A 24,725-nucleotide genomic window follows, 5' to 3' on the forward strand; every position below is an offset into this window, starting at 1 on the left:
AGATAGTAACTGAATGAGCATGCCGCTAATGGAGAAGAGGGGAGATTTCACAGAACCAGTACTTTCCCCTAGACCATCTCCATCTGATGTTAACCAAAACAGAACATTGGCCATTTAGTTTTAAAAAGAAAAAGAAAAGAAGAGCAATATGTTTGTGCACATACACCAGTTACTTTATATACAATAAGGAAATGGGGATAGGGAAATGGAAGAATGAAAGAGAAATCCATACAGTAGTAGTCAGGATGTGGTGGAACCAAATTGCAGCTTTCTAATTGATAATGTATTCTAGGTCTATACCAAATTATGGAGTAAGTAGCAGGTTCCCTTTTCCGTAGAAACCTGTCTGATGCTGTACTACATCAATTGTATCTTAGTCCTCCAGTTCCAACTGTGCAGGTGTGTCTGTTTTATTGATTGGTTGCCCATCAAACTTGATCTGACCTGTCTCATTGACAAACTCACAATAGGCTTTCATTAGTTTTGGTATAGACCTCTTAACCTTAAACTGTACCACAGAACCATCCTGCCCTACCACCTTCAAATTAATATGATCCTTGTTCTCAGTCTTGACTCCTTCCTTGGGTTTCCCATCAGCTTTGGCGAGTGCTGGAATCTCTTCAGATGCCGCAAAAGAGGCAGAAGTCCACACTACTCTCCAATTTCTTTCTTTTTTTTTTTTAACTCAGTTTTGGTTTTTTTTTTTTTTTTTGAACTCAGTTTTGTTTTATTTTTTTCATTTTTTTTATTTTTTATTAATTACACTTTATTCACTTTGTATTCCCCCATAAGCCCCTCCCTCCTCTCCTCCCGATCCCACCCTCCCTCCCTCCAATTTCTTTATGCAGGTATTTAGTGCTGAGTTTTCCTCTTAGCACCACTTTCATTGTGTCTCATAAGTTTGACTATGTTGTGCATTCATTTGTGAATTCTAGGAAGTCTTTAATTTCTTTATTTCTGCCTTGATCCAGTAATCATTCAGTAGAGACTTGTTCAGTTTCCATGAGTTTGTAGGCCTTCTGCAGTTTCTGTTGTTGTTGAAATCCAGCTTTAATCTGTGGTGGTCTGATAGGATGCAGGGAATTATTTTAATTCCTTGTATCTGTTGAGACTTGCTTTGTGACCAAGTATGCGGTAGATTTTGGAGAAAGCTCCGTGTGGTGCTAAGAATGCGTATTTTTTGTATCTGGGGAAAATGTTTTGTTGCTCTCTGTTAGGTCCATTTGGTTCATAACATTTGGAAACTCTAGTATTTTTGTTTTTGTGTGGAAGACCTGTCCATTGTTGAGAGTAGGGTACTGAAGTCTCCAACTATCAATGTATGAGGATACATAAATGATTTAAGCTTTAATAGTATTTTCTTTACAAACGTTGGTATCCTCGTTTGTGGGGCATGGTGTTAAGAATTGAAAAATTAGAAAAAAAATTTAAAAAATCATCTTGATTTTTTTTTTTTTTTTAAGAAGTGTCCTCAGTTTCTTTTGACTAACTTTGGTTTGAAGTCTGTTTTATTAGATATTAAGATAACTATACCAGCTTGTTTCTTAGGTCCATTTGCTTAGAAAATATTTTTCTAACCCTTTACTCTGCGGTAATGTTTATCTTGATGTTGACGTATATTTCTTTAATGTAACAGAAGGATGGATCCTGTGTTCTCATTGATCTGTTAATATGTGTCTTTTTGTTGGACATTGAGTCTGTTGATACAGAGAGATATCAATGAACACTGATTGTTAATTCCTGTTATTTTGATGGTGGTGGTAGAATGTGTGTGTATATGTGTCTGTCTCTCTCTCTTTGTGTTTTGCTGGTGTGAAATTGCCTGCATTTTTTGTGGGTGTAGTTAATCTCCTTGGATTGAAGTTTTTCCTCAAGTACTTTCTGTAGGGCTGGATATGTGGTTATATACTTAAATTTGACTATCAAGGAATATATTGTCTTCTCCACTCTGATTGAAAGCTTTGCAGGGTATAGTAGTCTGGGCTGGCATCTGTCATCTCCTAGAGTCTGTAGGGCATCTGTCCAGGTCCTTCTGACTTTTAGGGTCTCAGCTGAGAAGTTAGGTATAATTCTAATAGGTTTGTCTCTATATGTTAGCCCTTTACCCTTGCATCTTTTAATTTTCTTTGTTCTCTATGTTTAGTGTTTTATTATGTGATGAAGGGGCTTTCTTTTCTGGTCCAATCTATTTGGTGATCTGTAAGCTTTGTGTACCTTCATAGGTATGTCCTTCTATAGGTTAAGAAAATTTTCTTCTATGATTTTGTTAAATAATTTCCTGGACCTTAGACCTGGAATTTTTTTTTTTTTTCTCCCTCTATTCCTTTTATCCTTAGGTTTGGTCTTTGTATAGTGTCCTAGATTTCCTGGATAATTTGTGTCAGGGATGTTTTAGCTTTAACTTTTTCTTTGACCGATGTATCTGTTTCTTTTATCATATCTTTAACCCCTGAGATTCTCTCTTCTATCTCTTCTATTCTGTTGATGATATTTGTGTCTGTAGTTGCTGTTCACATACCTATGTTTTCCCTCTCCAGAATTCCCTCCGTTTGTGTTTTCTTTATTGCTTCTATTTTCATTTTCAAATCTTGAACAGTTTCATTTGTTTCATTCTGTTGTTTGTTTGTTTTGTTTGTTTTTCTTGACTTTCTTTAAGGAATTTATTGATTTCATCTAATTTTTTAGTCTTTTTCTTGACTTCTTTAAGGGATTTATTTATTTCCTCTTTAAGGCTCTCTATCATCTTTATAAAGTCAGTGTTCGGGTCATTCGTGTTGGGATTTTCAGGGCTCATTGTAGTGGGATGGCTGAGCTTTGTGAAGATATGCTGCCCTGGATGTTGTTGACGATGTTCTTATACTGCTGACTGGACATCTGGGTTTGGGGTGATTATAGGTCTAGGTGCTTATTTCTGAGTTTGTCTTTGTTGGATGGGTGCTTTGTTCCTTGGTTTCTGTTTCCTCTCTGGTCTTCTGGCTGGAGTGTCTGTTTGAGTAGAGGGCCTCGAGTCACTCGAGTTGGGGGCTGGACTTGAGAAAACAGAGATGGTCTCTGGTCAAGCAGGGGATTTGCTCCTTTTTGGAGGCTAGAGTTTTGGCTGCCAGTGTGGCCCCTGGTGTCACCGGGGTCCTCTTTAGGAGTTGGGGACAGGGATATGGTGAAAAGGAAGGGAGGGTTGGTTGAGAGTGGTTTGGACAGGCATGGAAGTTGGGGTGGTCCACTGGCAGGCAGCTTACCTGGGATTCTGGATGCCTTTGTGACTACTGATTTAGCAGAGGCCTTCAGTTGGAGGTGTGGGCAAGGATATGGTGATGAGCAGTGGAGGGGCTGTTGGGTCTGCTGGAGGAGTGTTCCTTGTCTATAGGCAAGGAACTCTCCTGGTAGACCAGGCTTCCTCTGCTAGAACAGGGGATTTTCACTGGAGGTGTGGGCTGGGATATAGCCAACTTCTACTCTACTAAAATTTTCATGTAGCTTCAGGAAAACACTGAGTTATTCAAGTGGTTTCATTTGGCTTACTTTTGGGGTGGGTGGGAGGAGTGGTGGTGTTCACTGTTCTTGTCAGGCCGAGCTACATTAACAGAGTCTAGCAACTTCTTTCTAATTGGTAAAAGTAAACAGCACCAAAGAGCATGCTATAATGCTGGCATGCCCTTACGGTTCAGAGTGTGTTGCAGAGCATAGGTGGTTTTTATCATTGATTCAATTGTTCTTAAATTTTCAATTTTAATTATATTAAAATGCATACTGGATGTTAGTATGACACTTTCATTTTTATAATGTGTTTTGATCTTCCACATTACTTTCTCTCAGACCCCTCTGATTTCTTTTTTCTACATAACTAGCGTCCTTTGTACCTTCATGTCTTCTCTCTGTTTTTTTGTTTGTTTGTTTTTTACTTTTTTGAGTGAGGGAGTGACCAAATATACTGAATTAGGGTTTTTATGGAAGCGTGGGTCGGGGTTATTTGCAGAAGCATGGATGACTTTATTGGTGGCTACAAGTAAAATGTCTCTTCCTCTCCAGCTGTCTGTCCTAGCAACTATTAGCTGCTTCTAGGTCTTCAGGGAGGAGATGCGCCTTGAAGTGCTTCCTCCCAGAACACTGTTGGGGGTGAGCCACATAGTGTGTGCAGGGCCATTGTCTGGGGCTTCAGGGTGTGGGGAGGGGTGTAGGGTGACAGGTGCAGGTTAGGAGACTTCAGGTACAGCCTCCTGTTATTGAGAGTTATTTCAGAAAAGGTTTCTTTTGCAACTGTTTCCTTCCTTTTAAAATGTAACCTAATTTTCTTATTTTTAAAATGTTCTTTAAAACTTTTTTTTATTTTACTTTGTTGTAATTTCTTAGGAAAATCTATTATTCTCTGCTCTTTTTCTGCACATTATTTTGCCTAATGATGCTTCTCATTCAGTCTTGGAATTTCCGCTTGGCTCTTTGTGGTTGATGCCCTTGAGGCTGACATCTTCCTGCCTAGAGCCTCTCTGGTAAACCTTCACGGTGTTTTCTCCGACATTGCATCTAACACTGTGGTCCCTTGCTCCTTTGTTTGTATGTTGAGTAGTTTGGAGTCCCATCATCCCTGTAGAGGGTTAATTTAAATTTTGGTTTTAATTTCAGAAATTGTAATAGGTAGTAAAGCTGCGTAGGCTTGAGATCTAAACTCAGTCCTTGCTGTTGGCAGTGAGTAGTGTCCACCAGTCTTTGGAGCCTGCTGGCTATGCAGGCTATGGTACTCTGAGGTGCTCTTCAGGATCAGAAAGGCCCTGTCCTAAGTGACACTTTAGTGTTCGTGTACACATTACTGGGTGAGTTTGTGAAAAGGAGCTGCGTCAGCATTTCCTTGAATCAGCATTTCCTCACACTTTCTAGCTTCTGGTGGCTGCATTTCAAGATTCAGTTTGGCCTGGTTTTGTTTTCTTTTGTTCTTTTCTTTTGTTTTCTCTCCTGAGTAAGGAATAGGTTTGAACTCAGCCAGGCTGGGCTCAGGTTTATAGTAATCCCCCTTTCTCTCTGCCTTCTAGGTATTGGGGTGGCACGTGTGTGCCAGCAGGCCATGTATCTTGGCTTTTAAAATTGAAAGTACCCTAATCAAAATACTGAGTTTAGAAAATACAAAGGTGTGTCACTGTGGTGTCACTATGTGTGTTTTACATATAGTAGAAGGTGTTAATTAGGAAAAGTGAGTAGTGCCTCCTACACAGTATACCTCGCACAAGAGCATCTGCGGGGTCTGGACAACCCATGAGGAAGCAGCCACTGTGAGCACCTTAGGACAAACCCAAGCACGCAGGAGCCAGGACAGGCGGACATTTTCCCAGGAGTGGGTTCCTACTAACACAGGAGTCAAGAGATGCTGAGTTTACAAACTGCGATGGAGTAATAGAGAAGGAAGGAGGAGTGCAGGTAGAACCCACATGGGATTGAAGAAACTGACTGTGCTCTGAGCTCTGGTGATAGGTGTGGCTGCCTTCAGCCTGTGGTGGTGAAGAGATTGGAGAACACACAGCTGTGTTCCTTCCTGCAGTGGAGACCTGAGAACAGAAAGACCAGACTGTCAGTTTAGGAGCTAGGATTCAGCTTGAAGCATGCGTGTGGGCTTGCACATGGCTATCATGTTTTTGGTAATAAATATAAGGAAATGTTGAAGTCCAATTGATAGCTTTGTGAGCATTTATTTTTGTATATGTCTGAAAATTTTCATAAAATGCTATAAAAACTAAAGGCTAGTAGTGGGAGGTGTCTAATTCAGATTTCTTTGTTAGTGAAAGTTTTATGCAGTTATCACAACTGGGATAAATTTAGTAATAGCTCAAATGATTCATTGGCAAGAGTTCTGTCTGCTCTTAGCTCTGAACGACTTGGGATACAAAGAAAAATATAGAACTGTTAATAAGCAATAAAAGCAAGAAGATAAAACACTAGGCTAAGTAGTTTGTTTAGTTATTCCCCTTTACCTGTTTTTTATTTTCAAGAATTTAATGAAACTGGTCAATTACAATCTGAGAATATTAAGTGGAAAATTACAGAAATGCACCTTATGTAACTTCTGTGTTGTGTGAAATCTTGGCCTGTCTTATCTGCCTGGAGAGTGAAAAGTCCTTGTATCCAGACTGTCTGCACATGCTGGCCAGCAGCGTGGCTGTTGCTGTCTTGACACTGACATTTTTTAATTTTTTATTGTATTTTATTTATAAACTAAATTGCTGTATAAGAAAGAAATAAAGTATATGTAATGTATTACCATCTGCTCTTTCAGGCTTATTAGGGAATTGTAGACTCCTTGGCAGATAGAGGATGCTGTTTGCTCCAGGAAACACATTCTTGGAATGGATGGACCCCTACATGCTTAGGTTTCACTGAGATTGGTGGAAGATCCAGTAGTTGGGATCACATGTGAAGAGGTTCCTTTACAGAGCTGTAACTGACAGACACAGTGCTACTGAAACAGTGCAGTACCGGGATGTCCAATTTTATTCTTTCTTAGGAAAGTTATCATGTTAAAATTATATATATATGTATATATGTATAAATATATATATATACATATATCTTATTGAAGTGTGTGTAAATGGGAATGAAAATCAAATATTACTATAAATACAGTTTGCAATTGGTGAGATTTGCTTAACTAGTAATTCCATCAGTTCTGTTTTTATTAACTTTTTCCTTTCTTAGTTCTAAAACATGTATTTCCAGTTATACAGAGGTTAAGCAGTTCTTTTAAGGTAAAAGGATTATGAAATTATATGTTTTAAGAGCCTTAAAAGAGAAACAAAGTAAGGGAGTTGTTATGTGGCCCAGACTAGCCTCACATTTGCCATGTAACTAAGGCTGGCCCTGAACTTCTACAGAGTTTGATGAGTACCATGCCTAATTAAGAACTCTAGCCGGGAGTGCTCAGGTTTGTGCTACTCTTGACCTTTTGGCCTTCTCTCCAAATACAGTGCAATGAATAATATAAAGTCCGTTTTCCCAACTGTTGTAACTGTTAGAGCAGCACTACATTGTGCTGGCCTTCAGCTGTTTGTTTTGTTCTGATAAACTGTCTATATCTAAGCCAAGTGTTTTGGTCTTTAGACTTTGGAAGTAGAGTGAAATATGTGTGCTTACTCTTAATGGGAGGCATGGGGTAGGGATTGTAGTTTAGTAACAGAGCACTTGCCTAGCATGGATGAGGCCCTGGGTTTATTCCCTGCTATCTCCCTAAAGTAGGAAATTTACCCAGGAGCAATCAAATGGGTTCACATATTAGCTAGTTATTTAAATGCCAAAAAATCTTATTTATCTGCTGGTCTCTGTATAGGTGACTTCTTCCAAGGCAGGTTTAACCTAAATAAAGGTCATTTTTAGTTGTAGAAGGGCTGTCTTACATTTTTTATAGTCAACATTATTCATAACATTGTTTGTTCATTATCATTAAATGTCTCGGGCTGGGCAGATGACTCAGTTGAGAGCCTGAGTTTGGATCTCTGAAACCCATGCAGGCAATTCCCTGGCTCATAGACTTCTTAGCCTGACATGTGCAACAGCCAACGGCAAAGAACCCTTGTCTCAAAGAGGGTGTAAAGAGTGCACTGACACCTGAGGTTGCCTGCACTCTTACACACATGCACAGGCACAAACCTAAAAATAGATAGTATCTTAATGTTTAAGGCTATGGGGTGGTAATGGGAGAGAGAAGGCAGAGAAAGTGCTGAGGCCGCTCCTAACGGACTGAAGCCCTAATAATTAACACTAAACATGATGGCATTTAATCAGCTTGCTATGATTATGATTAAAAATGTAGTTAGTATAAGTGAAAGTTTTGTTCTAGAGATTCCTATCCCAGGGTCAGTCTTTAGTTTCCACCATGGTAGTTTTATCTTGCTTTTTTTTTTTTTTTTTTTTAAACAGGGAATGATTCTGAATATTCCTTTAGGTGTCATGTATTGCCAGGGTAAAGTATTCTGATGACTAAGAAATGAATTGTTTGTATGCCAGTTTATTTTAAAATCGCTTTAGGTAATTTGCATTAAAATGAGCTTTAAAAATATTCTTTTAACAGATTTGATCAGCATCTATTAATTGTTTGAAATAACTGGTTTAGTCACAATGCTTTCATTCTCCTGAGGACCTGGTCGGTACACCATGACCATGCTCAACTCTACAGCCCTCTCTCTGTCTTCTGCTCCCACCTGGGCTGGAAACAGTCCCTTGCTAACAAGTTTTCTTTTTTTGAATGCTTGATTGTGTCCATGCTTGTTAGGAGATGTCCTGGGTGAATTGTGATAGACCCCTGCTGTATAAACTTGTTAGTTCTCATATCTGTGGCGTTTTGAGTTTATCAGGTAAGAACCTGACGTCAGTGTGAGCGGTAAGGACAGATGGCCCATCTTCAGTTTAAAGCATAGTTAAATGTGTCAGGTCCTAGACCGTGAGCTGGATGTGATCGGTCAGTTACATTGAGGAAACAAACAGAAGGTGGAAAACCACTCCTGCTGGAGCAAGCTCAGGGCCTTGCTGCTCTCTTGCAAACCAAAGTGTTATTTCCTTGAGTAGAGAAGAAGAAAGACAAAGGTGTGCACATCACCCAAAAGAGGAAGTTAGTAATAAGGGAGGGAAGTTTTTTTTTTTTTTTTTTTCATTTTGCCTTGTCAAAAAGTAAAGCCAGATTCCATTTTTTGAAATTTAGCCAGAAAAAATACTGTGCATAGGGAAATGGCATCATTAACAACAAAATGTCAGACGTATATTTGTCTATCACATATTAAAATAAAACCAGTTACTTAATTTAACATCTTTCTTGTTTTTCTGAAATAACTGAGTTGTTTGCTAGTCCTAGTACTTAGTACTAGCCCTAAGGTATGTCATGCTGGAGGTACAGGTCTGACTGGTATTGAATGTTAGGTGTGGCTTTCAGGACATGGCTTTGTAATAAGTACTTATACCAGCACGTATCAAGGTGCCTAGTACCTCTAGTTGGATTTTTTGCCACTGGCAGACCTCCCTCTTTGAATCATTCTCCGTAGCCGTCCACTCAGAGGATCTCTTTGGGATGACAATTTTCCTGGTCCCTCATCCCAAGACTCACAAGGTTCCCTTTCCACATTGACATGCAATTTTTTTTTTTTTTTTTTTTTTGCTTTGTACATATACCTAGGATGAGGTATATAAACAGAAAAGATCCCACACAGAGACAGAGTGTGGTAAATGGAGGTTATTGTCTACAGTGGTGAAGGTTATTTAAAACTCATCAATTGTTTATTTCTGTAATTTTCCTCTTAGTTCTTTTGGACTCAGGTTGAATGTGGGTAACTCAAGTAGGGAAATGGGAAAGGAGAGGCGTTATATACTAATTCCAATTAATTTCTCCCAAATGCTGGGATTAAAAGTGTGAGCCACTGATCCACCATTCTGTTTCTATGCCAGTACCATGCAGTTTTTATTACTGTTGCTCTATAGTACAGCTCGAGATCAGGGATGGAGATACCTCCAGAAGATCTTTTATTATAGAGGATTGTTTTAGCAATTCTGGGTTTCTTGTTATTTCATATGAACTTGAGAATTTTTCTTGCCAGGTCTGTAAAGAATTGTGTTGGTAATTTGATGGGAATTGTATTGGATCTGTATATTGCTTTTGGTAAGATGGCCATTTTTACTATGTTAATCCTGCCAAGCCATGAGCATGGGAGATCTTTCCATCTTCTGATATTTTCTTCTAATTCTTTCTTCTTCAGAGATTTGAAATTTTTTTCATACAGGTCTTTTTGACTTGCTTGGTTAGGGTTACACCAAGGTACTTTATGTCATTTGTGGCTATTGTGAATGGTGTTGTTTCCCTAATTTCTTTCTCGCCCTTTTGTCTTTTGTATACAGGAGTGCTACTGATTTTTTTTGAGTTAATTTTATATCCGGCCACTTTGCTGAAGGTGTTTATCAGCTGTAGGAGTTCCCTGGTAGAGTTTTTGGGGTCACTCATGTATACTATCATATCATCTGCAAATAGTGATAATTTGACTTCTTCCTTTCCAATTTGTATCTCCTTGATCTCCTTCAACTGTCTTATTGCTCTAGCAAGGACTTCTAGAACTATGTTGAAGAGATATGGAGAGAGTGGGCAGCCTTGTCTTGTCCGTGATTTCAGTGGAATTGCTTTAAGTTTCTCTCCGTTCAGTTTGATATTGGCTATAGGCTTGCTTTTTATTGCCTTTACTATGTTTAGATAATGTGCCTTGTATCCCTGATCTCTCCAATACTTTAAACATGAATGGATGTTGCCCCTCAACTGAAGAATGGATGCAGAAATTGTGGTACATCTACACAATGGAGTATTACTCAGCAATGAAAAATAAGGAAATCATGAAATTTGCAGGTAAATGGTGGGACCTGGAAAGGATCATCCTGAGTGAGCTGTCCCAGAAGCAGAAAGACACACATGGTATATACTCACTCATATAGACATATAACATAGGATAAACCTACTAAAATCTGTACATCTAAAGAAACTAATCAAGAGAGAGGACCCTGACTAAAACACTCATTCCCCATCTCGAAAGTCAAAGAAGATGGACATCAGAAGAAGAAGAAAACAGGAAACAACCTAGGAACCTGCCATAGAGGGCCTCTGAAAGGCTAGGCCCTGCAGACTATCAAAGCAGATGCTGAGACTTATGGTCAACTGTTGGGCAGAATACATGGAATCTTATGTAAGAAGTGGGAAATAGTAATATCTGGAGACGACAGGAACCCCACAATGAGAGCAACAGAACCAGAAAATTTGAACACAGGGGTCTTCCCAGAGACTCATACTCCAACCAAGTACCAGGCATGGAGATAACCTAGAACCCCTGCACAGATGTAGCCCATGGCAGTTTAGTGTCCAAGTGGGTTACGTAGTTATGGGAAAAGGGACTGCCTCTGACATAATCTGATCGGCCTGTTCTTTGATCACCTCCTCCTGAGAGGGGAGCAGCCTTACCAGGCCACAGAAGATGACAATGCAGCCACTCCTGATGTGATCTGATAGACTAAGATCAGAAGGAAGGAGAGGAGGACTTCCCCCATCAGTGGACTTGGGGAGGGGCATGGGTGAAGAAGGGGAGGGAGGGGAGGAGGGAGGGGCTTATGGGGGGATACAAAGAGAATAAAGTGTAATTGATAAAAATAAATTAAAAAATAAAAAACAACTTTATTATAAAAAAAAGTGTGAGGCACTATTCCTACCACAGCTTGATGTTTTACTTGATTGAAATAACATTACACATGTGAACTTCTAAACAAATTAAATTTTAAAAATTAAATGAACACACAAAATGTCTTTTTTTTCACTCATTAGCTGCCTCTCACGATTCTCCACTTGTTTTGCAATTTAAATAAACTATTTAGGCAAAGTAACCTCTTTACAAAAGTTTTGGGCACTAGCTGAAGGTGTAATGGTCAGCATTGCAATATCTGTCTACCTAGCATAGGTGGGCTCAGAGCCCCTGCTCTGCCCCACCTCACACTACCCATGAATCTTTAGTTTTAGTTACCTCAAAAGTTTTATTGCCAGGCAGGCTGGTCCACGCCTGTAATCCCAGCACTCAAGGAGGCAAAGGCAGGTGGATCTCTTGTGAGTTTGAGGCCAGCCTGGTTTACAAAGCGAGTCCAGCTACACAGAGAAACCCTGTCTCAAAAAACAAGTTTTATTTTGGACACTATGGCATCTTAAATTTGATTATTATTTTTTAAAAGAAAACTTTCAGTAAGGCAGTTGCTTGTCTGACTAGGCACCAAAGCTATGACAGGAAATACTGACAGAGTCATGAACTTAACTTCATAAATTGAATTAAAAGCAAGTAAGTTCAAGAGTTTGGCCAAGATTTGAGAAGAGATAAGAGAGCAGTTTGTGTGAGTGAAATACTGAAAAGCCAAGAATTATCAGCCAAAAGACAGCATGCTTGGCAGGAAAACAGCTTGTGGGCACAGGGAGGAGACTGTTTATGTTGCAAGCTCCATTTTTTGTTTTTCTGTATTGATGCTCACTTGTCCTCAAGTTGGCTTATGTTCCTCCGTGGTAAAACCTTACCAGTTTGGGTAACTCTTGCTTCTGACTGATAGACGTTACAGTGTAATGTGGTCTTTGAGGACTCTGAAGGACTCAAGTTGTTGAGTGAGCTCACATATGCTTGCCTGGGTTCTTTGCACCGAAAGCAGTACTGCTTGTGAGCAATGGGGAGGGCTTCTAGGGCCTTTATCACTGAATGCACTTACTAGCATCTGTGTTTGTGGTGGGCCTACATGCAGGAACTGGCTCATTCAGTTATGGAGGTTGAGAGGTCTGACACGCCATCTGCAAGTGGCAGAAAAGGAGAGAACATTCCAGAGCCTCAGAATCAGGCAGCTGATGTGTGTGTAGGTGGAGCCCTGTAAGTGTAAGGCATGAGAGCCTGGAACTAGTGCAAGCCTGAAGTTGAGAGAGCAGAAGAACAGTGTGTGAACTCCAAATGCCTAGGTCTGAGAGGACAAGGTACACTGGAGGAGGGGTGTCAAGAAGGAGAAAGCCAGAGCCCTCTACATGTTTGCTCTGTATTGAGTAGCAGATACTTAGTCTAACTGCCTCATTGATGATCTGTGAACTGCCGTACTCACATTCCCAGACATGTTTCCTTTGCAGCTTCTTAAGTATCACCATAAGAATAATATGTTATGGACTTTCTTACATACTATGGATTGAGATTTTAAATGTTTATAATTTTCTTAAGTGGTTGGCTGCTAACTCATAATCTTCCTGCCCCGGTCTGGGATTAGAGTACCCGTTGTTGTTTGTTTGCTATTGTATTAAGGCAAGATCTCATGCACCTCACTCTAAACTCAGGGTCGCTGTGTGGTTAATGATACTGAAATCCACTTCCCAGGTGCTGGGATCCAAGTGGCACGTCCTAACCCATTCTGTTTTTGTGTCAGTGCAATGGCCGTTATACCTCCCTTCTCCACATTTTAGTGTATACTGTGGCATTCATGCTTAACAGTGAATACTGCAGTAGTTTTATTTTGGTTTTTTTTTTTTTTTTTTTTTTTTTAATGGGGTCCCATATCACATGGGCCCCCAGAGGGCTTTATAATACATATTTATAACTACGTTAAAGTTTTGTCATTCATTGCCTATCTACATTCCCTAGCCTTTGTTAAACTTAACCTGTCAGTATCCAGATTAGCAGTTGAGATTGAGATAAAGTGAGAGAAGCAGACATTGAGGAACATGTCACTGAAGTTTTCCTGGAGAAAGGTCTAAGGAAAGAACAGGCACAGACAGTGCTTTATTTTGATGACAGCAAATTATATGCTACAAATGCTGCTTTGCATTAGCTTACTCTGGAGCAGCAGTTCTCAGCCTGTAGGTCGCAACCCCTTTGGCAAACCTCTCTCCAAAAATATTTACATTAGGATTCCTAACAGTAGGAAAATTACAATTATGAAGTAGCAATGAAGCAATTTTAAACTTGGGGTCACCACAACATCAAAAACTCTATTAAAAGGGTCTTAGTATTAGGACAGTTGAGAACCACTGTGCTAGATCATGAGAACTTTAAAAATGGGTGCCTGTGGGATATTGAGCCATTCATTGCAGGGTTTTTTGTTGTTGTTGTTTTGTTTTTTAATGAGGACCAGGTGTGTCCCACTTTCCAGCTGAACCCGGAGCCAGATGAGCTTTCTGGGGGCCATGTTGGATAAGCACAGACTGCCTTTTAAAATGCTCCTAATTAATTGTGTCTGAAAAAGATATGTATTGGAAGATGAACCAAAAAACAATGTTAATACTTAAAATGAGTGCATTCTTAAGCATTCCTACCTGTAAGGTGTGTAGGCTGCACTCTGCTTTGCAAGTGAAATGGCACAGTGAAGTCAAAATGACTGTGCTTAATGGTAAAGGAAGAAAACATCAATTTTCTAGTTTTTAGAGCTATTTCTTTGAAGAGTAGTATAGTAATACTTTGGAATAGGGAGGAAAGTAGCCCATATCATTAGGTATGATATTTGGGCAGGTATTAAAGGGAAATAGCATTTGGAGAATAACATTTTCTAATACTTACGGTTGAATCAGGAGGGTTTCTGGCCAACTAAATGGCTATTTTTAACCAGAATTCAGATGAAGGCTGCTACTTGCTTTTGTGGCTAAATTTTTATCAATTTTTGCTTTTTGTTCGGTATTAAAGATCAAAGCCAGACCTTGTACATGCTCTAGTGGCCATCTGCAAGGCTGCTAAGACTTTCCAAATCCTTCCACTTACCAATAAAAGAAACTGATTCATTTGTATTGGGATATTCCCAGAGCTAAATAATCTTTACTTGATCTTATCCAGAAGAGAAAGATGCAGTTGAATAACAGTGTGCCTTCAGTATTGTTTAACATGTTATACCACTTCTGACATTTCTAAAAAGTAGTCATTAGAGACTTGATTTCCTTCACTTCCTTGAAGTGTTGTCTTTACAGGATGCCAACATGGTATAACCCTTCTGGTTATATTCCTTTTGTTGGTTCTGACACTGACTGGTGAGGTGTTGTTACCCCAATCCTTCTACTATGGTCGGAACACTCTGTCTTTCCATAATTCATGTTGGAATCCAGTCTCGGTGTTTTGTACTGAGTATGAGTTCTTGAGTAGGTGATGAGTGGGTTTCTATATGGTCTTTTTTAATATCCTTAGTACCCTTTGTACCGTCTGTGCTATCCCCTTCTCTGCCCTATCCTCCCATTTCTCTTGTCAATTAAGCCTCCTTCCCCATTATTCTTCTGTCCCCCTTTAGATCACTAGTATTTGTAGAACCTTGGACACTCTTGGTGGGAAGAGAGAAGAAAAATGTGAAAGGAGGAAGCTAGTAAATGTGATGTTCAGAGTAATCTGACAGGTTCTTCCTGCATCTTGAGGTGTCTAGTTTACTGCTGTATGTTCTGCAGACAGAAGTAACTTACAGAGTACAGTGCTATACCATGAAGTGATGAAAAGATGAAAGATGAAAAGATATCTTTTCATATACCATGAAAGATGAAAAGATATCTTCATTTTTTTATTTTATTGAAAGTATTTCTTTATAATAAATTTAACCTGATTTCTTGTTTGTTTTAGCCTTAAAAATTCAAATTAGTGGTAGGTGTGAGTGGGCAACAGTGGAATGTCCTTCAGCCACTGGGCTGAAGGAAACATCAGTCTGCTCAGATGGGGATCATAGCCTCACAACCATATGCTTTCCAACCTGTAGGGCACTGGGGGTAGTTCTTTCCAAGTTGGAAATCTGAACCAAAACCCATTATACTAAGCTCGTTGTTTAGTAGAGAAATTGAAAATTAAAAAATGTCGCCCCCCACCCCATTCCTTCAGCACTATGAATGACATCTTGTTGGAAACAGAATCTTTTGAGTTGTTTTCAACTCAAACTGAGTCATCAAAGTGAGCTCACTTCAGTGTAGTGTTCTGATACAACCATCAGATTTTAGACAGACAGACAGACACGTAGAGGAGAGTAAATGCTGGCCGTGTGCAGATTACACAGAGAAGCAAACACTGATGAGAAAAGGGGCTGGATGAGTTGCAAGAGGCCTACCATTGTGCTTGAATTGTGTCACTAGAACTGTGAGGTGAGTTCTGTCAGCCACTTAGAAACTGCTGCCAGAGGATGTGGACTTGAGTAATTTCTGCTTAAAAGGCTGTTTCTCTTAAGTCGTCATGTTTTGCAGAGATATAAGTAAGAATGTTTTTATTGGGGTAAATTGTTTGTGTGCTCTGTTCTTAGAATCCTGCTAGGCTTCTGAGAAGTTGAGGAGGAGGCAGGTGTTAAGTAGAGAGTTTATTTACTGGACCAATCTCAAGCCTGGAAGGTTGCTGGGTTCATAGGTTGGATAGAGGTGGGAGAGCTCAGCTTACAGTCCTGTTTCTGCTGAGGCTTCCCAGTGGCCTATGGTGATAATGTGATAATGGTTTTGAAAAAGGAGAGCCCTGTCATCTTCTGTTTGACTATTTTCTAATTTATCCACGGTTTTTGATGTAGTCACTTAACCATTAGCAGTGTGTATGTATAGACGCTGCTTTTGACCTTGTTAGACACTTGTGCCTCTGTTTTCTTGACTTTTTGCTGACTTTTTTAGGGTATACAATGGCCAGTATAGAGATTGTACCTGCTAAATTGCACCTGAAACTGGTAAACTGGCTGAAAAGAATTTTAGGTTTGTTTTTCAGCCAGTAACTTTATTTTTATTTCTGTACCACTACCAGGTATAGTATATGGTAAATGTGATTCTGCAGTGTCCAAGCTGTTTCCTTTGTTGCCATTTATTGCAAAGAAAGCTACAGTTCTTTGTAGCCTTGAACATGATCTCTTTGGAAAGTGAAGCCTGTGGGAGAGAGCGAGTTGCAGCTGCAGAGAAAAAGGATTGCTGATGAGTCTTGGTAACTGGACCCCAGCAGCAGAGAAGCTGTGCTTCTCCGTCCAGCCCACCTGTTAGAGAAGGAGCTGTTGTTGAATGGGAGGCAGTCTAGAATGCGGCTACAAGGTCTATTTATTCTCTTTACTGACATTGGCTGCTTCCCTCCTTCCTTCTTTTCTCCTTCCTTTCCTCTCTTTCTTCTCCTTGTAAATGTATATGCTCTTCTTTGATTAATTTTCTTAACACATAGAGTAATAGTTTTCAGTGGTATTTTCATGAACATGTCATTGTGATTTGTTCTATTTCTCCCTCTTTTTTCCCTGTTCTTATTTTCAAATTTTAAAATCTGTCTCTCTGTATCTAGTCTAGCTATCATTTATCAGCCATCTATCATCTATTAATTCATTGATTCATTCATTATTCATTCATTATTCATTTACCTACCTCCCTGTCTGACTGTCTGTCTGTCTGTCTGTCTGTCTATGAATGACAGTGTCTCAAATTAGTTTGAGACAGCCCTGGCTGGTCTGGAACTCACCATGTAGACCAAGCTGGTTTTGAACTCATAAAATTCTGCCACCTGATTTCTGGGATTTAAAGCACGTGCCACCACAACTAGTTTCAGTTTTATTTTATTTTGTTTTACGGTATATAGGTGTGGTAGCATGAGGAGAGTCTCCTGGCCTACCCTCAGGGTCTAGCAGATGAGGAGAGTCTCCTGGTCTACCCTCGGGGGTCTAGCAGTTGTCCACGCCACATCTGCGGCCGCTATCAAACACACAGGTGTGTCCGCCTGTGAAAGGCGCCCCACCCTAGCTTTCTGTTTCTCCCTTTCTGTCCTTCTTGTGCCCCACCCACTTCTCTGTTCCTCATGGTTCTGTTCATATTATGTGGCTGCCTACGTGGCTCACTGCTGCCTCTATACTTTTCCAGGCTCTCCTGTCCCTTCTCAATAAGCCTCTTTATATCAGATCTGTTTCGTGGGGTCATTTCTCAGGGGGCGCAACTTGGCGCAGCATCGTTGTATCGTGTAACAATGTGCACTGTGTGCATGGATGGGGTCTGAGGGAGTCCAGAAGAGGATGTCAGATTCTCCTTGGACTGCAGTTATGGATGGTTGTAAGTTGTTATGTAGATGCTTGGAACTGAACCCTGGCCCTCTGTAAGAGCAAGAAGGGCTCTTAACTGCTGGGCTGTCTCTCTCACCTGTCTCTTTTTAATGTATTGGCATGGGACAGTGACAGGTATATAATATCTGTGAAAAGCATGGTGATTTAAAACATTCATTTTCAGTATGAGTGTTAAATCATGGGAGTATCTGCAGTTATGGCCTCAGAAAAAAATTTTATTTTAATTTTTTATGGCTAGAGTTACATACCATATGTTTAATAAAAACAGGATCTTTTGAGTGCTTATGTATAGTTTTGAAGCTAGTATCTATTCTGTTATTAAGTACATTTTTTGAGGGGGTATACTTACTGCATATTTCCACATGAGCATAATTAGAAGATTTAGGTCAAGTTAAACTCTGAAAAATCCTTGTGGCATAATGAGACAGTTTTCCTTCTCTCCAGTCAGCTGACTTTGACAGAGAAATGGTAACTGGTATTGCTAAGAAGGAATGGGGTTTTATACCCAGCAGTCTTCAAGGCATCCGCAGTCCCCTTACAACTAGAGTTTAATAACCGTAAAGACGTTTTGTTTTCTTTTTTAAATGTGGATCATGTAGTATTGGTTACTGCATTAGATACTAAAAGTGTAAAAATTTATAATTCACATTTTAACATAACTCCATATATAAAATAGTAACACAAATAATGTATTTTATTAAATAAAAGTGTTTTCCAAGAAAAGTATTTAGATTGACATTGTTTTATGTTTTTGCAAATCCTTTAATCTCTGGCTTGATGCACAGCTGGGTATTCACATCTGCTGTGAATTCGAGTGTGAAGATGTGTTGCTACAGTTGGAACATATGGGGAGCCCTGGCTGTGCAAAGAGAGCGGGAAAGTTTCCAAATTAAAGCCAGAATTTATTTTTGGAATAAACTTCATAGTCTTCTTTATTACCAGACTAAATCTCAGCAAATGGACATTTCTTTTAAGGGTTCACTGTGATGCTGGATCCGAAATTATATCAGCGAAACTTTTGTGTATTTTTGTTTTATTTTATTTTTTAATTGTGTGGGTATGTGCCTGCAGAGGGCAGAACATGTTCTCAAGTTCCTTCCCCCATTTGGTGTTGGATTTCCTGGAGCAGTGCTCTTGACTGCTTAGATTTCTGCCCCATTTTGTAATTCTTTCATGTTAAAATATGCCAGCCTTTCTCAAAATTTCTTTCTCTCTCCCTCTCCTTTTTTTCTCTCTTTTTTCTCCTTCCTTCCTTCCTTCCTTCCTTCCTTCCTTCCTTCCTTCCTTCCTTCCTTCTTTCTTTCTCTCTCTCCTCTCTTTCCCTTCTTCCCTCCCTCCCTCCCTCCTTTTCGTCTGTCCCACCCTCCCTTTCTCTCTCCCTCCCTCCCTCCCCCTTCACAGGGTTCACTGTAGCCCTGGCTTCTCTAGAAGAAGACAAGTTGTGTAGACAAGGCTGGCTTCATATCCACAGAGCTTCCCCTGCCCTGCCTTTTCAAGTGCTAGATTACTGATGCACACTACCACACCTGGCCATTTCTACAACTTTTTAAAGATATTCTCTATTCCTATATAATTTTGTAAATGTGGTGCTGGCCATTTGAAAAAGATTTATTAAGTTAGGAAAGTTTTCCACAATCCTGTTATACAATGTTAGCATAGCCAAGCCATTAACAAATTCACCATTTTCTAAGTGGGAAATAGTAAGAGCTGGAGGGGATGGGAACTCCACAAGGAGAGCAACAGAACAAGATAATTTGAACACAGGGAACTTCCCAGAAAATCATACTCCAACCAAGGACTATTCGTGGAGATAACCCAGAACCCCTGCACAGATGTAGCCCATGGCAGTTCAGTGTCCAAGTGGGTTACATAGTAATGGGAAGAGGGACTGCCTCTGACATAATCTGATTGGCCTGCTCTTTGATCACCTCCCTCTGAGGGGGAAGCAGCCTTACCAGGCCACAGTAGAGGACAATGCAGCCACTTTTGACAAGAACTGATAGACTAAGATCAGAAAGGAGAGGAGAACTTCCCCTATCAGTGGACTTGGGGAGTGGCTGGCATGCATGCAGAAAAGGGAGGGAGGGTGGGATCGGGAGGGGAGGAGGGAGGGGCTTATGGGGGGATACAAAATGAATAAAGTGTAATTAATAAAATAAAAAAATGCAAAAAAGAAAAGAAATAAATAAATTCAAAAGCAAAAAAAAAAAAAAAAAAAAAGATTAGGCACTGGGCTGGGCATGGTGTGGTACACACCTTTAGTCCCAGCACTTGGGAGACAGAGGCAGGTGGATCTTTGTGGTTGAGGCCTGGTCTACAAATCAAGTCCACGTTAGCCAGAGCTATTACACAGTGAAACCCTGTCATAAAAACAGAAACAAAACAAAACAAACAAACAAACAAAAAACCCAAAAAAGCAACTTATGACTGTTTCCAAAAATCATAAGGTTTTCATTTAAAAGCTTAAGTTTAATCTTTGCCAATAATTATTAGTATTTTCTTTGAAGTGACGGTTTTGCCTAGTTTATTTGTAAGAACTATCTATGGTATTCGAACTGTTTTTTGAACTGTAAACTAGTGAGGGTGTAGCCAGGTCAGCTCTGGAAACTAAGGCCTGTGTGAGCTTGGTGCTTTGTTACCTGGGATATTAAAGATCATATTGGTGTTAAGATATTAATGCAATTAATTCTTCATGGAGAGTCTATCATTTGAAACCCTGGACGAAGTGCTATCTCCCCGCTTTTCAAGGTCTGTGTGTTGTCAGTTACTGAGCACAGTAACTAACAGCCCAAGCTTAAACAGGCACTCATTGTCCTAAAGGGTCAATGCTGATTTCTTCATTAGGGTTTTTTTCTTTTGTTGAAGCACTGGATACTTAGTCTCTGTTGACCACCTGTTTGCTACCAGAACCATATATGAACACCTAGCTCAGCTTACTTAGGCTTGGTAGTCTCAGTTTTGCTTACTTAACTGCTTATTCTAGAAATGCCTTCATAAACATCTCATTCCCACAGTTGGGCCCAGCATGGTTTTCTCTCTATTCTTATTTTTTCATAAGACTGAAGCTGCAATAATAGATTAGATTGCTCTAATTTAGATGATTGTTCTAGGTTTTTATGCCCATGAGCTTTCCATGCTCTGGAAGAGTGTGGCTTTCTGGTTTTGTTTCCCATACTGGACTTATATTCTTTCTCAATGAGAAGTAGTTGATTGCTTTGAATCCTATAGTTGATTTCCACTAGATCATTGAGAAAAGGTATCATATGACCTGCTCTCTGTCTACTAGACTTCATGTCTCACTCTTCAGTGCCCCTGTCTGTGTGTTTGAACTTTAGGTGACTCAGTTTTCAATACATAGTTAGAGAGTTCTGTGCACTCTCCATTCTAGATATTTCTGTAAATAGTCACTTGTTTTTGTATGTTTTGGAAACTGCAGACAGCATAGGAAGTAGTTTATCACAGGTCTTTTCAATGAGAGCATAGTTAATGCTAATTGACAGGTGACTCCTCACGTGTAGACGCTCATTGACTACTAGACACCTTTGCTAAGGCCGTTTAAATGGCTCACTTGTGATTCCAATCTAGTGTTCTCTAGTATAAGATAACGGTGACTGTCTTGTTTAAAAAACAACACAAAAGTTGACTATAAGAAGAAAGTGCCCTTTTGTGTAAAATGAACATGTGGCCAAGTGCAGTCTTGGGACTTAACTGAAGATGACCATGTGTCAAAAGAGGGTGGCCTTCTGCTTTTTCTGCTTTTACTCCTTTTGACCCCTGCATTTGTTTCTGTTACATGTGAAGATATGATAGGCTGTCTGGACTAGAGCGTTATGAAGTATTAACTGTGTCTTGTGAAAAAAAAAAAATAAACATGAGCCGGCTGTGTTGGTGCACACCTTTAATCCCAGCCTTCGGGGAGGCAGAAGCAGGTGGATCTCTGTGAGTTCGAGGCCAGCCTGGTCTACAAAGTGAGTCCAGGACAGTCACGGCTATGCAGAGAAACGCTGTCTAGGGGGACAAATGTAGCTGCAGATTCAGTGAGTTTCATTTTAAAAGGATATTTTTCCCACTGTAGTGTGAATTTCATAGATTACGTTTTAGGATTAAAAAATGCAATGTAAACAGCATTTATCCTTAGTTCAGGAAGCAGGTTTCTTCTTTTTAAAAAATCTACCCAGGAGTTGGAAAGATGGCTCAGAGGTTAGGAGCACTGGCTGCTCTTCCAAAGATCCTGAGTTCAATTCCCAGCAACCACATTGTGTCTTACAACCATCTATAATGAAATCTGGTGCCCTCTTACCGCATGCAGGCAGAACACTGTATACATAACAAATAAATAAATCTTAAAACAACAACAACAACTAACTTTATTAAAAAAAGCAATCTGCCCAGGTGGCACTTCCTGTACCTGTGCAAAGTGTATCATGGTGTGGATGGAGAAGATCAGTCACCACCTCTCACCTTGTTGTGCCTGCTGTCAGCTCACAAGATGCCCCTATCTCTACTTTCCATCTTATGCAAAGAATGCTGGAGTTGGAAACTCATGCTATAATTTCCAGATTTTATGTACTGAGATCTTTATTCCATTCCTCCTCCTGCTTTTGTAGCCAGTGATCTTGACCGTTGATTGAACACTTCCCCAACCTGGGAGTTCTTTTTAATTAAATAGATTCCCAGCAGCTGTCCATATATTGTATGCATAGAAACCATAGTGTTGATAAACGCAAATAAGTAAGTGTATTGCACCTATTGATGCTTTAAGAATTTAATTGATTTACCAGGCACGGTGTATGATGGGTCACACCTTTAATCCCAGGGCTCATCAGGCTGAGGCAGGTGGATCTCTGTGAGTTCAAAATTCCAAACCTTGAGGGAAAAAATGATTTGATTTTGTTAAACTGGGGCTTAAATTTACTTTTGATTAGTTGTTAAACAACCTGGAACATATATTTCATTCAGGGAGTTTCCTCCTGAGCTAGTCTAATCACATTAAGATCTTCATGTTTTCTTTGCTTAAAGTTTACAAATGGGTTTTTATAAACAGGGTATTATTTAGTCTTAAAATAATAAATATTCTGTGCCATTTAAAGGTATGTTTAGAGTTAAAAGGTATAATAAGCCCACCTTGTTAAAGAGATGCTGTTTCCACAGTGTATCTTGGCTTCACAAAGTCAGATTGGCATTCATGTGGTCCTAGTGAGCAGCTTGACCATAGATGAATGATCATGGCTCATGGGTTTCAGAGCTTACCTCCCACTCAGAATTGAGCTAGTTGAACATGCTGTGTATTTCTGAGCCCTAGCTCAGTGGGGACTGCATTGTCTCTATATGTATGCCATATTCTGGTTGCCTTTGAGAGTATGATTGATGCCATTTGGTAAGATAGCATTGTGGATAAGCTGTTGTGATGGCCTCTGCTGCTCATGCAGGTTAGTAACATGGGTCAAGGCTTGTAGTAGAATGTGACCTCCTAGTGCTGAGTTTTTCCTACTGGTCTCATTTATCGACTCTGTCCTGCACTTCTGGTAGTCATCAGAGGTTAGTATTTTAATATTTGTGAGTACATAGCCCTGTCCATAGGAATGGTTTTCTCATAAGCCAGCTTCATATTGAAGTGAGGAATATAATACTGAAGAAGGAAGATGAACATATATTTAACCAGGCCCTTTACCTATTGTCTAGCAAGTCTCTGTAAATGGAACCCCTCCCCCATGCCCTGCCTTTGTTCTTATGTTTTTAAACTAATGGGAAGAAGTGTGTTATGTCATAGAAATCAAGCTAATTAGCTATACTCAAAAGATTTGAATTAAAAGCTTAGATCCTCCTTACTATCCTATGGATGGCACCTGTGAGCCACCCACATTTTACATCTCTTGTCTGCTTATCCCTAACTTGTATGCACTCCATATTGTCCAAATTGTAAAGAAATAACTGACTTTCCTCCACAAACCAGGAAAGTTGTGAGGTGTGGCTGTAGCTTCCTATGTTTGTCAAGTCTCAGGCCTGTTGTCATTCCTAGCACCCCTCAGCAAGTTCACTCCTGAGCAAGCAGAGGAAGTTGGTCAGACCGTACTGCGGCAGCCTTTTCGGTGCTGGTTTGTTTTTGTTTTTTTAAGCCTGCACTTTTTTTTTTTAAGATTTATTTATTCATTATGTATACATTATTTTGCCTGCACGTGTACACGTGCAAACCAGAAGAGGGCACCAGATCTTATTTCAGGTGGTTGTGAGCCACCATGTGGTTGCTGGGAATTGAACTCAGGACCTTTGGAAGAACAGTCAGTGCTCTTAACCTCTGAGCCCTCTCACTTCTAATCAACACACAGTGATACAAGTAGGTGTAAGTCTAATTTTCCTCACCAGAGGAGCAGGCCATCGGCACTGCTCTCTGTGAATCACGGCGGCCGTGGTGCAGTTCCTCTGGATCATGTCTGCCAGCATTGTCCTTTACCTTCACATCCACGTCGACCAAGTGTGGTAGGCAACGGCTGTGCATATACAAAAGATGTTGCAGGACAGTTAACACAAGCCATATGTTAAATGTACCTTTATTCTAAGTAGATGTCAACTTATATTTTTAAACCTGATCAGTGTACAATATGTCAAACCCTGCCAGCCCATCACCTCTCTCAAAAGGACCAAAAGCAGAGAATCCTTTTTTTTCTTCCAATTTTGTTTTGCTTTTCATTTTTAAAAATGTGCTTCAGGGGAAAAGAAGACTAATATTTAGCACACAACAATTACTGTGAAATGTAAGTTGCAGTGTCCACAAATAAAGTTTTATTGGAGCCCAGCCACATTCATTTCTTTTCATTTACTGTTTTACACCACATGGTAACACTGAGTAGCTGTGACAGACTGTATGGCTGGCAGAACCTCAAATATTTACTGTCTGGCATTTAAGAGAAGTTTTGTGACCTCTTTTTAAATTGTGAGAGTTGATTTATGCTTATATATACTTAAGTCATATTTTAGCATGTCTCTTTTCCTACACTACCCTATTCAGTAAGAGACTGTGGCATTGTAAGAACTATGTTCTAGCCTCCTAGTTTTGTACATATCCAGATCTTGTATTATATAACATATGCAGACTTGAGCACTGTATTATGAGATTCTGAGTTGTAGGGAGCAAGGCATGGAGAGATCAGATAGAGCTAGAGGAGAGGACTGAAGCTCCTCCTTGCTTTCTGCTTTTAAATTGTGCCTTTTTCCAA

The 24,725-nt window shown here is 39.8% G+C and overlaps 1 protein-coding gene and 1 pseudogene across 5 annotated transcripts in view; one reads left to right on the forward strand and one right to left on the reverse strand.

Annotated features, from left to right (window-relative positions):
- Tbl1xr1 (TBL1X/Y related 1) overlaps positions 1-24,725 on the forward strand; it is a 151,371-nt gene that overhangs the window by 89,259 nt on the left and 37,387 nt on the right. The window lies entirely within an intron of this gene.
- Positions 305-23,940, reverse strand: LOC129690508 (small ubiquitin-related modifier 2-A-like; annotated as a pseudogene).

Source organism: Psammomys obesus, unplaced genomic scaffold (assembly GCF_907164565.1).
Source record: "Psammomys obesus unplaced genomic scaffold, mPsaObe1.curated_primary_1811, whole genome shotgun sequence".
NCBI classification, from domain to species: domain Eukaryota; kingdom Metazoa; phylum Chordata; class Mammalia; order Rodentia; family Muridae; genus Psammomys; species Psammomys obesus.